This window comes from Oncorhynchus kisutch, linkage group LG15 (assembly GCF_002021735.2).
Source record: "Oncorhynchus kisutch isolate 150728-3 linkage group LG15, Okis_V2, whole genome shotgun sequence".
Lineage (NCBI taxonomy): Eukaryota > Metazoa > Chordata > Actinopteri > Salmoniformes > Salmonidae > Oncorhynchus > Oncorhynchus kisutch.
In genome coordinates, this window is record NC_034188.2 from 80,547,872 (window position 1) to 80,562,730 (window position 14,859).

Here is a 14,859-nt window from a genome sequence, read left to right on the forward strand (position 1 = left end):
CAGTGCCTTAGACTGCTGCACCACTCGGGTCCCCAAAGGATCTTATGTTATAGGGGAAGACAGTTACTCAGTTATTTTGGTTCAGGTTGTTAGCAGATGATGTTATTCTTTAATAACACAGACCCCAAAGCAAATCGATGGGGAGGAAAAAAGGTTTATTCAAAGAGTATAAATCATAGATATTATGCTGAGAGGTCGATGGTAGATGGTCGTTCCTTCCCTGTCCTCAGTGATTCTCTCTCTGTGATAATCTCTCAGTGATTCTCTCTCAGTGTTTCTCTCTCAGTGATTCTCTCTCTGTGATTATCTCTATGTGATTATCTCTCAGTGATTCTCTCTGTGATTATCTCTCAGTGATTCTCTCTCAGTGATTCTCTCTCAGTGATTATCTCTCAGTGATTCTCTCTGTGATTCTCTCTCAGTGATTCTCTCTCAGTGATTATCTCTCAGTGATTATCTCTCAGTGATTCTCTCTCAGTGATTCTCTCAGTGATTCTCTCTCAGTGAACAAAGGGGCAGGATGTAGTTTATAACCCAGCCCAAGCCTGTGGTTGACCAATTAGAATTCCTTGCAATAAAACTGGACCAATGGCCGAATAACAAGTATCCTATTTCAGGCTCACTGTATAGACAGTGTCTCTGACCCATAGATCAATAATCCCGTTACAGAAAAAACACTATTTCCATTGATCGTTAGTACTATATTGACTTCTCGTCTGTGTTGTGTATTTATCTTTGACATATTCTTATAAAGTTGACAGTTACTTCAGGTATCAGGGAAGGTGAGGGATTTTACAAGGTTAAGCATTCTATGTCTGTGACTAGCTAGCTAGCTAGCTAGATCCACTCCACCTAGCCATTAGTATCTGACCCTGGTAACATATCAGCATTGCCTGTCTGGATAGCAGTAGGGAAGAGAAATTCAGAACACTACACACTGTGCGCACACTAGTTGAATCAACACTGTTTCCACGTCATTTCAATGAACCAATGTTGAACCAACATGAAATAGATGTTGAATTGACGTCTGTGCACAATTTGTACTGTATCATTCCAGAGACACTAACGCACAAATGTACACGCACACACACACACACACACGAACACACACACACACACACTGTGTAACCCCAACATTGGTGTCAGCTCTCTCTATAAATATGGAAGGGGTTATTTCCATGCCAACAAGAGGCAGACCAGAAAAGAGACTCCTCGGGATGATTCTAAGATTCTTTGATTCTGTGTTATCTAAAGAAATCTATCACACACACATCAGACACACGTCATGTCAATCAAACCATGTCCTCAGTGTGTCTCTTCATAAACAACAACTGGTGCGCTGCATTCCAGTGTGATGGAAATCTCAAGCTTTTTCTCACTTGATAGAGAATATCTCATGGTAAGTTGCAGACCAAGAGAGTTCTTATCCGTAATCATCACGAACTGGATGGGGCCATAAACAAACAAGAAACCGCTCACCCAGAGTCAGCGTTTTGGTGAGTGGCGAGTTTAATGCGGGGAGATGTAAAACCGTTCTTAGATTTCATCTAATCTAAAGAAATCTTTCACACACACACATCACACACATGTCATTTCACACACACACATCACACACATGTCATTTCACACACACACATCACACACATGTCATTTCACACATACAAGCCAAACTGTATGTGTGTGTGTTTATGTGCGTGTGTGTACAGTATATATAATTATATATATAATATATATATAATTATATATATAATATATATATAATTATATATATAGTATATATAATTAATACAGGTAACGAGTGGAGGACAGAGGAGCCTCTTAAAGAAGAAGTTACAGGTCTGTGAGAGCCAGAAATCTTGCTTGTTTGTAGGTGACCAAATACTTATTTTCCACCATAATTTGCAAATAAATTCATAAAAAACCCTACAATGTGATTTTCTGGATTTTTTTTCTCTCATTTTGTCTGTCATAGTTGAAGTGTACCTATGAGGCCATCTTTTTAAGTGGGAGAACTTGCACAATTGGTGGCTGACTAAATACTTTTTTGCCCCACTGTATGTCTGTGTGTTAGTGGTGCACAAGTCAGCTGTTTGTTCAACCGCCCACAATTGCTAATAACACATCTGCAACCGCCTGACTTATATGTGATGAAGTGAAAATAAGAGGCCCGCACCCGACCCAAACCCACTAATATAGAAAATGTAGGCGGCAGTCAGAGACGCCAGAATCATTTGTTGACAGGGGGGTCAGGTTTTATTTAGCCTGATTTACATATTTCTGCTAACAATTTCCGTTATTTGGTAGGCTATTTGTTAGTCAACTTGTCTATAATTAGATACAGTGCCTTCAGAGAGTATTCACACACCTTAACTTTTTCACATTTAGTTGTGATACAAAGTGGAATTAAAATGGATTTCATTGACATTTATATCACAACAATCTACACAAAATACTCTGTTATGTCAAAGAGGAAGAAACAGTTTAAGATTTGTAAAAAAATAAAATAATAATAAATCACTTGATACCTATTCAACTCCCTGAGTCAATTCATGTTAGAATCACCTTTGGAAGTGATTACAGCTGTGAGTCTTTCTGCGTAAGTCTCTACGAACTTTCCACACATGGATTGTGCAACATTTAACAATTATTATTTTTCTAAATTCTTCGAGCTCAAATTGATTGTTGATCATTGCTAAACAACCATTTTCAGTTCTTTCCATAGATTTTCAAGCAGATTTAAGTCAAAACTGTCACTCGGCCACTCAGGAACATTCACTTTCTTCTTGGTAAGCAACTCCAGTGTAGATTTGGCCTTGTGTTTTAGGTTATTGTCCTGCTGAGGGGTGAATTCACCTCCCAGTGTCTAGTGGAAAGCAGACTGAACCAGGTTTACGTTTACATTTATATTTTTATCCTGAAAAACTCCACCATGCGACAGTAACGAGTACAAGCATACCCATAACATAATGAAGCTACCACTATGCTTGCAAATATGGAGAGTGGTACTCAGTAATGTATTGTGTTGGATTTGCCCCAAACATAACACTTTGTATTCAGGACGAAAAGTGAATTGCTTTTCCACATGTTTTTGCAGTATTACTTTAGTGTCTTGTTGCAAACAGGATGCATGTTTTGAAATATTTTTATTCTGTACAGGCTTCCTTCTTCTAAATCTGTCAACTAGGTTAGTATTGTGAAATAACTATAATGTTGCTGATCCATCCTATCACAACCATTAAACTCGGTAACTGTTTTAATGTCACCATTGGACATGGTGAAATCCCTGAGTGGTTTCCTTCCTCTCTGGCAACTGAGTTAGGAAGGACACCTGTATCTTTGTAGTGACTGGTTGTATTGATACACCATCCAAAGCGTAGTCAATATTCAATATTCCTTTGAGCATCATTACTTTTATGAGACGTATTTGTGCCGTCATGTGCATCAGTAGAACAATTTCTAACCTTTTTACATTCGGTTTTTACTTATACTTGTATGTTGACTTATCCATATTGACGTTGAGGGTTTAAGTTTCGCCTGACTTTTCTTAGCGGATGTACAATCATCGCAAATTGAATTATCTGGCATTTCAGGCCCCAAAGTGAACATAATTGTACACTCGCAAACTCATTCAAAAACAAGGGCTGAGGGGCTTACGATGCAAGCTTCCCTTGTTTGGCTAATCGTTTGGACCGACGTCCAAGGTGGTGACGGGGTGAATGGGTAAATGGACAAGGCTGTGTATTTTATGGGTTTGAAACACAGCCTCTGCCTTGTGACTGTCAAATTTGTATAGCGCCTCACAATCATCACACATAACACTGCTATCATCCTCTTTAACCACTTCAACAAATCTTTACCAAACATTACTTCATCGAACATTACTTCACCAAACATTACTTCACCAAACATTACTTCACCAAACATTACTTCACCAAACATTACTTCACCAAACATTACTTCACCAAACATACCCTCCGTCCTCCTTATTTTCAACTCAACATTTCTCACCTTTTTTCTTACAGGTTTTTTTATTGCTAAACGACAGTGGACACAACTGGAGTCACATGTGCAAAACTCTAACTACAGTCTGCACAGCAGCAGTTCTTGTGGACCAAACTCTAGTTCGTTTTTCATTGCTTGACACAGTTTTCAAAACTCTACACTCTTATCCCATGACTTTAACCACAACCTGCACAACACTGTGGATTTACAGCACTTTGTTCAAATGCTAACACACTGCTGTCAAAACTATGAACCACACATTCAAAACGGAATAGATTTCAGCCTTGTGCCTTTCAAACACTGCTGATTGCAGGTGTCTTGTTTTAGACTTGTTAGTGAACACACACACATATTACAGTATATATAGGTAGAGCTCAGAAAGACTCATTTTGGAAATGGAACAAGGAAGATGGGTTCGTGGAGGGAGAAGGGTGGCAGGGAGAGGGCGGATGCGTGGAGGAAGACAAAGAAGACAAAGAGCTGTTATTTCAGATGAAATAAGGGCTACACTTATAGACCATGTTGTGAACCATCGTCTCTCATTGAGAGAGGCAGGGTTGAGGGTGCAACCCAATCTGCACAGGAAAATGCTATTGTTGACATGGTTGTGCGGGAGATTCAAGATAGAGTGCTGGCTGATAATGATATATTTGAAAATGTTAATTCTGTCAGCACAACAACTATTGCTCGAGTCCTAAAGAAACACCAAGTTACAATGAAACAGTTATACACTGTACCGCTCGAGAGAAACAGTGAACGGGTAAAAGAGCAAAGATATCAATATGTCCAGGTAAGACGTCTGAGGTTACGTACACAGCTATACAAAATATTTACAGTAAAAAAAAACACTAGCATTTCTACAGTAAAACTGTGCACTTACTGTTTTTCAGAGAGTAATGGAGGTGGAAGCACTGGAAAGACCACATTCATTTGTATTTATCGATGAAGCTGGATTTAACCTTGCCAAAACACAGCGCAGAGGAAGGAATGTTATAGGTCAAAGGGCCACTGTGGAGGTTCCAGGCCAAAGGGGGGGAAATATCACCATGTGTGCTGCAATGGCCAATGATGGTTTGCTTCTCAACACACCACTCATTGGCCCATACAACACAGAAAGGCTTATAGCTTTCCTAGAACAGCTCTATGCTCAGCTAGTGCCAGCAGAACAGGGGGAGCCAGTAAGAAACCCCCAAGTTTTTGTCATAGTTTGCGATAACGTTGCCTTTCACCACTCTGCAGCTGTCACAGATTTATGGTTTTGTACCTGCCTGCATATTCACCCTTCCTCAACCCAATAGAGGAGTTTTTCTCTGCCTGGAGGTGGAAAGTGTTTTGTCACCACCCACATGACCAAATGTCTCTTTTGGAAGCCATGCGTGCCGGATGTGAGAACACGAGTCCAGAGGACTGCCAGGGATGGATAAGGCACTCCAGAAGGTTCTTCCCCAGGTGCATGGCAAGAGAAAACATTAGATGTGATGTTGAAGAAAACCTGTGGCCTCATGCTAGAGAGAGGCAGGATTAGCCCCTCAATTATTTGTTCGAATTACAGTATGTACTTTTAGTTTCTACCTTTTTTTTCTCATTACTGTAATTCCGTAAATTACTACAGACTATTGAAGCAAACTGCTAATTTTCATTTACCTTAAAGAATTGTTATGTTCTAAAAATGTTAATAAATCATGTGAAAGAATGTCACTCTTTTCTTAGAAGAAAATATGACTTTGTATGAAGTCACTGAAATGGTTCAAACTGTAAAGATGAAAAGTTAGTATTTTCTGTATTGGTGATGCTAGTGTTTTTACTCTCAGTGTGTTCTGAGTGACAGTGTGTGTTATCTCAGTGAGGGTTGTGCATAGTGTTTTTACTCTCAGTGTGTTCTGAGTGACAGTGTGTGTTATCTCAGTGAGGGTTGTGCATAGTGTTTGGCTGCACTGAGCGTGTTTTGAGCCATGTGTTAAGAGTTGTGTTGCTTGGAATGAGTTTTGCAGGTGATGTGAACTGTTTAGCTCCGGTGACTGTTGGTAGTGCAGACTGTAGTTAGAGTTTTGAACATGTGACTCCAGTTGTGCCCACTGTCGTTTAGCAATCGAAAAAAACTGTATTGAATTTTACTCCGACACTGTCCTTTTTGCCTCCGTTCCCAAAAGCATTTGTCGATTGGCATGTCGGGTATTTGGCACACGTACAGTTAGGCCCTTATAGGCTTATGCACTAATGCCAGATAGCCTAAAACAATGAAAGAAAAACCTCAATGTAGACTATAGATTTAAATTGCGCAATAATTATACATTCATATATTTTTTATAATATATTTTTCTCTTTATTCAACCCGCTCGCCACCAACTGCCCTTCATCAACATAATATTTAATGAGGCTAAACCCACCCGCCCTGGTGATGTAACCTCGGGGACTGCGGGTTATGAGTCAACCCGCGTATCACTAGTGTGTGTGTGTGTGTGTGTATGTGTGTGTGTGTGTGTGTGTGTGTGTGTGTGTGTGTGTGTGTGTGTGTGTGTGTGTGTGTGTGTGTGTGTGTGTGTGTGTGTGTGTGTGTGTGTGTGTGTGTGTGTGTGTGTGTGTGTGTGTGTGTGTGTGTGTGTGTGTGTGTGTGTGTGTGTGTGTGTGTGAATGTGTCTGTGTTTCTTCTGAGTGTTTATCTAAGGCTTGCAAAGGGAGGGTATATTACTGGAAACTTTCGAAGTTTACCAGTGAACTTCCAGAATTTGGGTATTTTTCAAAGATTTTACGTAGAATCACAAAACATCTAGTGGCCCTTTTGGGAACTTCAGATTATCACAGGTGTCTAATTATCTCTGGCCCACTGTGTGGCCTTACCACATGTCAAATATATGAAATAATTCAATAAAATAATAACAAAATACAATGACAAAGCTGTAAAACATTATCCTAAATAAAACCACTGCTGTTTAACATAACACAGGGTTTCAGCATGAAATATCCTTCATATTTATTTTTGACAAACTTTGATTTATTTGACTATGTCAGTATATATTTGTTGTCAATGTTTTGGGTCAAACTGGTGGTAGTTGTGAGTAAAGTCAATAGTTATAAGAGTTGCAGAGTTAATAAAAAATAATGCCATTGTTGACTAGATGCTTCTGTCATTAATTAGGCCATTTTCTCTGGAACCATATGCTCTGTCTACTAGAAACTCATGAACAATATGGACACAGATATAATAAATTAATACTAGTTACACACACACACACACACACACTGTACACACTGATGGAGTAAACATGCATTGAGACAATTGAGTGGAGTGACAAAGCATTTAGGAAAACCAACATCAGAGCAGAGCAAGGCAGAAGGCATTGACACACACTGAGAAACTCCACTCATATTCCAGGGTTGGGGAGTAACTGATTACATGTATTTGGCTTAATGTAATCTGATTACATGTATTTGGGTTAATGTAATCTGATTACATGTATTTGGCTTAATGTAATCTGATTACATGTATTTGGCTTAATGTAATCTGATTATGTGTATTTGGCTTAATGTAATCTGATTACATGTATTTGGCTTAATGTAATCTGATTACAAAAAAATCTGTGGCTGTAATCAGTTACGTTACCAGCAAAAATATTGTCATCAGATTACAAATACTATATGATTACTTCTTTGATTACTTTTACTGTTTTCTCAATTACATCAATTCGGTATTTAAAAAAGGCCCAAGTTTAAGTTGGTTCCACCTGAGCGAGTCTGACCACAAGTCAGACACCACTATGATGGCACATCAAACGCGTTTGATTGATCCTTTTTGCCTTCTTCTAATGCCTTTTAAGGGTGAAAGTAATCAGATTACGTTACTGTGTTTGGGTAATCCAAAAGTTACGTTAATAGCTCACAATTTTGACAAGTAACTAGTAACGGTAAAGGAATACATTACAAAGTAACCTACCCAACCCTGCACAAACACACTCTCTCTGTCTTTCTGCAAACACAATATACTGTGCTCTCCACTAATATCGGAACCCTTGGTAAATATGAGCAAAAAAATGTCTTTGCTGTTTTTACATTTTTTACTGTATTTCTGGGATTGATCAGCGTTAAGATTGCAGATAGATTGTAGCTTCCATCAATGTGATTGTTTGCATCACTTCCAATCCCCCATCAAAATGTTTGCAAATATATACAAAAAAAGGTATTCACCCCCCTTGGTCTTTTCCTATTTTGTTGCCTTACAACCTGGAATTAAAATGGATTTTGGGGGAGTTTGTATCATTTGATTTACACAACATGCCTACCACTTTGAAGATGCTAAATGTTTTTTATTGTGAAACAAATAAGAAATAAGACAAACAAATTGAACACTTGAGAATGCATAACTATTCACCCCCCCCCCCCCCCCCAAAGTCAATACTTTGTAGAGCCACCTTTTGCTGCAATTACAGTTGCAAGTCTCTTGGGGTTTGTCTCTATAAGCTTGGCGCATGTAGCCACTGGGATTTTTACCCATTCTTCAAGACAAAACTGCTCCAGCTTCTTCAAGTTGGATGGGTTCCGCTGGTGTACAGCAATCTATAAGTCATACCACAGATTCTCAATTGGATTGAGGTCTGGGTTTTGACTAGGCCATTCCAAGACATTTAAATGTTTCCTCTTAAGACACCTGCTGGAAGGTGAACCTCCATCCCACATCCAAATCTCTAGAAGACTGAAACAGGTTTCCCTCAAGAATTTCCCTGTATTTAGCGCCACCCACCATTCCTTAAATTCTGACCAGTGTCCCAGTCCCTATCGATGAAAAACATCCCCACAGCATGATGCTGCCAACACCATGCTTCACTGTGTGGATGGTGTTCTCGGGGTGATGAGAGGTGTTGGGTTTGCGCCAGACATAGCGATTTCCTTGATGGCCAAAAAGCGAAATTTTAGTCTCATCTGACCAGAGTACCTTCTTCCATATGTTTGGGGAGTCTCCCACATGGTCACTTATTTTTTTCTTTATGCAATGGCTTTTTTCTGGCCACTCTTCCATAAAGCCCAGCTCTGTGGAGTGTACGGCTTAAAGTGGTCCTATGGTCAGGTACTCCAATCTCCGCTGTGGAGCTTTGCAGCTCCTTCAGGGTTATCGTTAGTCTCTTTTTTGCCTCTATGATTAATGCCCTCCTTGCCTGATCCGTGAGTTTTGGTGGGCAGCCCTCTCTTGGCAGGTTTGTTGTGGTGTCATATTCTTTCATTTTTTTAATAATGAATTTAATGGTACTCCGTGGGATGTTCAAAGTTTCTGATAATTTTTTATAACCCAACCCTGATCTGTACTTCTCCACAACTTTGTCCCTGACCTGTTTGTAGAGCTCCTTGGTCTTCATAGTGTCACTTTCTTGATGGTGCCCCTTGCTTAGCGGTGTTGCAGACTCTGGGGCCTTTCAGAGCAGGTGTATATATACTGAGATCATGTGACAGATCATGTGACACTTAGATTGCACACAGGTGAACTTTATGTAACTAATTATGTGATGTCTGAAGATATTTGGTTGCACCAGATCTTATTTAGGGGCTTCATAGCAAAGGGGGTAAATGCATATGCACACACCACCTTTCTGTTTTTTTTAGAAACAAGTGTTTTTTTTTCATTTCACTTCACCCATTTGGACAATTTTGTGTTTTGGGTCCTTGTCCTGTTGAAAAACAAGTGATAGTCCCACTAAAACCAAACCAGATGGGATTGAGTATCGCTGCAGAATTCTGTGGTAGCCATGCTGGGTAAGTATGCCTTGAATTCTAAATAAATCACATACAGTGTCACCAGCAAAGCACCCCCACACCATCACACCTCCCACTCCACGCTTCACAGTGGGAACCACACATGCAGAGATCATCTGTTCACTTACTCTGCGTCTCACAAAGACACAGTGGTTCCACCGGTCTAATGTCCATTGCTTGTATTTCTTGGCCCAAGCAAGTGTCTTCTTCTCCAGGCTGTATCACAACCAGCCGGGATTGGGAGTCCCATAGGGCAGCGCACAATTGGCCCAGTGTTGTCCGGGTTAGGGTTTGGCCCAGTGTTGTCCGGGTTAGGGTTTGGCCCAGTGTTGTCCGGGTTAGGGTTTGGCCCAGTGTTGTCCGGGTTAGGGTTAGGGTTTGGCCCGGTGTTGTCTGGGTTAGAGTTAGGGTTTGGCCCGGGGTAGGGTTTGGCCTAGTGTTGTCCAGGTTAGGGTTAGGGTTTGGCACGGGGTAGGGTTGGGCCCAGTGTTGTTAGGGTTAGGGTTTGGCCCGGGGTAGGGTTTGGCCCAGTGTTGTCCAGGTTAGGGTTTGGCCCAGTGTTGTCCGGGTTAGGGTTTGGCCCAGTGTTGTCCGGGTTAGGGTTAGGGTTTGGCCCGGGGTAGGGTTTGGCCCAGTGTTGTCCAGGTTAGAGTTAGGGTTTGGCCCGGGGTAGGGTTTGGCCTAGTGTTGTCCGGGTTAGGGTTAGGGTTTGACCCGGGGTAGGGTTTGGCCCAGTGTTGTTAGGGTTAGGGTTTGGCCCGGGGTAGGGTTTGGCCCAGTGTTGTCCGGGTTAGCGTTAGGGTTAGGGTTGGCCCGGGGTTGTCCGGGTTAGGGTTAGGGTTAGGGTTTGGCCCGGGGTTGTCTGGGTTAGGGTTAGGGTTTGGCCCGGGGTTGTCCGGGTTAGGGTTAGGGTTTGGCCCGGGGTTGTCCGGGGTAGGGTTAAGGTTTGGCCCGGGGAAGGGTTAGGGTTAGGGTTTGGCCCGGGGTAGGCTGTCATTGAAAATGAGAATATGTTCTTAACTGACTTGTCTAGTTCAATAAAGGTTAAATAAAACAAATAGTGGTTGTTTCTTTGCAACAATTTGACCATGAAGGACTGATTGACAGACTCCTCTGAACAGTTGATGTTGAGATGTGTCTGTTACTTGAATTCTTTGGAGAATTTATTTGGGCTGTAATTTATAAGACTGGTAACGCTGATGAACTTATCCTCTGCGGCAGAGTTATCTCTGGGTCTTCCTTTCCTATGGCAGTACTCATGAGAGCCAGTTTCATCATAGCACTTGATAGTTTTTACGACTGCACTTGACAAAATGTTCAAAGTTGTTGAAATTTTACGGATTGACTGACCCTCATGTCTTTAAGTAATGATGGACTGTCGTTTTGCTTTGCTTATTTGAGCTGTTCTTGCCATAATATGGACTTGGTATTTTACCAGATAGGGCTATCTTCTGTATACCACCCTACCTTGTCACAACACAACTGATTAGCTCAAACGTATTAATAAGGAAAGAAATTCCACTAATTAACTTTCAACAAGACACACCTGTTAATTGAAATGCATTCCAGGTGACTACCTCATGAAGCTGGTTGAGAGAGTGCCAAGAGTGTGCAAAGCTGTCATCAAGGCAAAGGGTGGCTACTTTGAAGAATCTCAAATATAAAATATATTTTGATTTGTTTAACACTTTAATGGTTACTACATGATTCCATATGTGCTATTTCATAGTTTGGATGTCTTCACTATTATTCTACAATGTAGAAAATAGTTTTAAAAAATCAGAAAAACCCTTGAATGAGTAGGTGTGTCCAAACTTTTGACTGGTACTGTACATTTACACAAACCTTTTCTAAATATATTTTACTTTATTACTTTCTAACCTTACCTCCCCACTAGTAAACTAGTGAACAACAACACTTCTACTTCCAGCTTATACAAACTCTATACATTTTACGGACAGTCTATTTTAACAATAGTTATCATTTGTTTGTTTTCACTCCTGTCCTTCCACTAACCTCAACCTCTCCCATCTATTTCCTTCACAAAGGTTCTGAACCTATATAAGTTTTATGGACACTATATTTTACATTAGTTATCTTGTTGTTATTAGTTGTTATTATTGCCAACCTTCAACTCCATTCAACTCCTCCCATCTATCTCTGAACACCATCCAGTCCCAACCTTCAGCTCAATTCAACTCCTCCCATCTATCTCTGAACACCATCCAGTCCCAACCTTCAGCTCAATTCAACCCCTCCCATCTATCTCTGAACACCATCCAGTCCCAACCTTCAGCTCAATTCAACTCCTCCCATCTATCTCTGAACACCATCCAGTCCCAACCTTCAGCTCAATTCAACTCCTCCCATCTATCTCTGAACACCATCCAGTCCCAACCTTCAGCTCCATTCAACTCCTCCCATCTATCTCTGAACACCATCCAGTCCCAACCTTCAGCTCCATTCAACTACTCCCATCTATCTCTGAACACCATCCAGTCCAAACCTTCAGCTCCATTCAACTCCTCCCATCTATCTCTGAACACCATCCAGTCCCAACCTTCAGCTCCATTCAACTACTCCCATCTATCTCTGAACACCATCCAGGCCAAACCTTCAGAGAAGGCCAGTTTTATTGCTTCTTTTATCAGGACAACAGTTTTCAGCTGTGCTAACATAATTGCAAAAGGGTTTTCTAATGATCAATTAGCCTTTTAAAATTATAAACTTGGATTAGCTAACACAACATGCCATTGGAACACAAGATTGATGGATTCTGATAATGGGCCTCTGCATGCCTATGTAGATATTCAATTAAAAAATCACCCATTTCAACCTACAATAGTTATTTACAACATTAACAATGTCTACACTGTATTTCTGATGTGGAGCTGTTTATCTTCCAACGGTTCTCTGGACAACTTGTTAGAATACATGGTGTCATGGACTCCAAGTACCAGCGGATATTAAATCAGAACCTGACTGCCTCTGCTAGGAAACTTAAACTGGGCCGTGGTTGGATCTTCCAGCAGGACAACGATCCAAAGCACACCTCAAAATCAATACAAAAATGGTTCACTGAACACAGAATCAAGGTTTTACCGTGGCCATCCCAGTCCCCTGACCTGAACCCCATAGAAAACCTGTGGGATGAGCTGAAGAGGAGTCCACAAGCGTGGACATCAGAATCTGATGGATCTGGAGAGTTTCTGTATGGAGGAATGGTCTCAGATCCCTCAGAGCTGTTATCTTGACAAAGGGAGGTTGCACAAAGTATTGAATGAAGAGGTGACAATAATTAGGATCAGATTCATAATTATTTTTCAATTATTTTACTTTAATTAAAGGTTAGATTGTTGTGAATATTTTGAATGAAAGACCAAGAGGATAAAGAATAAAGATTTTTTTTCACAACCCTCATATTTACCAAGGGTGCCAATATTAGTGGAGGGCACTGTAGGCTATTGTGAAAGTGTGTGTGTTTACACGTGGTGTTTATACCTTTATCTCAACAGCACTGTTCATTACTGGGTTTGAAACTGGCCACTAGGGATGCTGGGAGAGAGAAAGAATCAATACTAACAAACTCCAAACACACAGGGGAATGCAAGGGTGGGTTGGTGTGTGTGTGTGGGTCTGGGTGTGTGTGTGGTGTGTCTGAGTCACTATAGATGCCTGGCAGGTGCAGGGTGCAGGTGGTAATAATGCTGGCAGGTTGAGGTCCTTCAGAGTGAAGGAGTGATCCCATCTATTCTCCGTTAGGAGGTTCAGAGCTGGGTTGCTATTCAGCACTTAGTGACAAACGGATTGGTAAAAACAGTTTGACGTGTAATGTGATTGATTATCCTCCTGATGTGTGTACATACCGGTCTCCCAGTAACTTAGTGAATGAAGAGCATGGTAGCGATGAGGATGATGAGCATGATCACGCTGCTATTCAGGTAAGGTTACTGAAGGGATAAATAGAATTGAATAGAAATTCAATGGAATGAATTTAACATTACATAGGATAACAGGACATGAGCCTGTCTCTATTCTCCATGGTGCTAACAGTGTAGGTGCTAAAATGTTTATGACTATGTTAATTAAAAGGTTGGCATGGCAACAGAGGTTCAAGAGGCCAGAGTGAGCTTGGCATGCACACACATACACACAACGGAGTGTAGTGTAAGCAGTTGTCCCCTTGTGCATTGTGAGATGGTGTGGGGTCTGCACCTCGAGCAGAAACACCTCAGAACTCTTAAAAGGGAGTGAGGGGGGGCACAAGGGAGATGTAGAACAAAGCAGAACTGCTAGGAGCAGAGAGGAAGACAGACTGAATGTGTTAGAGAGAAGAGAGATACATAGAGACAGAGAGAGAGTGGAGGGGAGAGGGGGGACAGAGGGGGAGAGAGAAGAGACATACATGGAGGGGAGGGGAGAGTACAACAGTTCAGCTCCTCTCTCTCTCGCTCGCTCTCCCCCTCCCCCCTCTCTCTCTCTCTCTCTCTCTCTCTTTCTCTCTCTATCCCCTCCCCACTTTCTCTCTCTTCATCCCCCATATATGTGTTATCCTACCCTCCTATCTAATTCAATTCCCTCACTTATCCCCTTACACCACCCACAAACACACACATATACACTTTATATACAAAGGTATGTGGACACCCTTTCAAATGAGTGGATTTGGCTACTTCAGCTACACCATTGCTGACAGCTGTATAAAATTGAGCGCACATCCATGCAATCTCCATAGACAAACATTGGCAGTAGAATGGCCTTACTGAAGAGCTCAGTGACTTTCAAAGTGACACAGTCATAGGATGCCACCTTTCCAACAAGTCAGTTCGTCAAATTTCTGCCCTGCTAGCACGGTAAGTGCTGTTATTGTGAAGTGGAAACGTCTAGGATCAACAACGGCTCCTCCGTGAAGTGGTAGGTCACACAAGCTCACAGAATGGGACCACCGAGTGCTGAACAGCGTAGCACATAACAATTGTCTGTTCTCGGTGGCAACACTTACTACCAAGTTCCAAACTGCCTCTGGAAGCAACGTCAGCACAATAAATGTTACTCGGGAGCGTCATGAAATGGGTTTCCATGGCCAAGCAGCCGCATACAAGCCTAAGATCGCCATGC

At 41.4% G+C, this 14,859-nt stretch overlaps 1 protein-coding gene across 1 annotated transcript in view; it reads right to left on the bottom strand.

The window, feature by feature from the left end:
- LOC116353716 (metabotropic glutamate receptor 5-like) overlaps positions 1-14,859 on the bottom strand; it is a 107,374-nt gene that overhangs the window by 32,193 nt on the left and 60,322 nt on the right. The gene's annotated exons all lie outside the window — the stretch shown is intronic.